This window comes from Pinus tabuliformis, chromosome 1_1, assembly GCF_031772625.1.
Source record: "Pinus tabuliformis cultivar Carrire ecotype Pingquan chromosome 1_1, CPIR1, whole genome shotgun sequence".
NCBI classification, from domain to species: domain Eukaryota; kingdom Viridiplantae; phylum Streptophyta; class Pinopsida; order Pinales; family Pinaceae; genus Pinus; species Pinus tabuliformis.
Window position 1 is genome coordinate 724,818,131 of NC_142297.1, and position 1,444 is coordinate 724,819,574.

The following is a 1,444-nucleotide window of genomic DNA, read 5'->3' on the forward strand; positions in this document are numbered from 1 at the left end:
ACATTGTCAAAGCCCTCATCCGTAGATGGATTAGTGAGAAATGGGGGGTTTCAAATAAAAATTGAATTTAAATTATCTATGTGCAAAAATAAAAATGCTCCAAACTTTGAACTCCTTTATGAACCTGCTGTCACCAAGTTCCACAAATTAGTCCATAAAAAAAAATGCATAAAAATAATTACTAAATCCTTCTAGTTGCACTTCCCCAGCAACAACGCCAAAATGTGTGGTCTAAAATGCGGATGCAAATTAGAGCTTAATTTAATGTCAACCCGGGAAGGTAAACTTAGAAGTGCTTATCTAAAATATATAGATCTAGAAAGATTCCTAATTTGTCCAAGATCTTAAAGTCCCCTTACAGGAACATATTCATTAAGATCTCTTTCAATAACTTATCAAACTTATATCTAACAATTGTTTGAGATCTATGATTCTCTTACAAGAACATATTCTACAAGATCTCTTCCAACATTAGAACATCTAATAAAAAACTAAAATGAAATAAAACTAGATCTAATAATTGTATGAGATTTCTCTTACAAGAACACCTTCAAATAAGATTCTTCCAATATTAGATCATTTAACAAAACTTGAAAGCTGAAATCAAACAAAAACATAAAATAAATTATACCTAAAATAAACAAATAGGCATGCAAGTGAGGCCATGGGGCCCCTCCATAACTCCACAAGAACACCACTTCAATGGAGACTCAGATGTAGAAGAAAAATTGAAGTATAATCCTTTATTTCAAAATCTCAATTACAAACTCCAAAATTCTAAGATTACAAAAACTTCCAGATTACTACTTTCCCATTATTACAAAATATGATCCCACAAATCTCTCAATAAATCTCTCACATATCTTGGATAAGATATGCCAACCAAATCCTCCATGATCTTCTCCTTAGGAATTGGAAAAGATATGCCTCTATGATTTTCTCCTTAGGAATAGGATAAGATATGCCTCCATGATTTTCTCCTTAGGAATAGGCTTGCATAATTATCTCCTTAATATGGTGGAGGAGATATTAATTCTTCACATATTTTCTAAACATCTCAAAACTCACATATTCTTGAGATATATATATATATATATATATATATATATATATATATATATTCTAATAATTAATCATAAATTCACTTGTAATACAAAAATGAATAAAATGGAAAATAAGAAGGTGAAACCCAAATGTATGTATGAAGATGATATGATAAAAGGTTAATGGGATGATGAAATATAAGGAATAGTGAAGAAAAAGGTGGATGAAAATATGACATTTATGAGTCCCAACACATGCATAATTGGTTTACATTATAACATGGTAATCAAGCTGACGATGATAACTAGACGGCACTAACACATCGATTAAGCGCTATCCCTTTTTCAAAAAAAGGGGGTGTACTGCTATGGGTCGTTGACACGTAGTGGTCAACATCTGG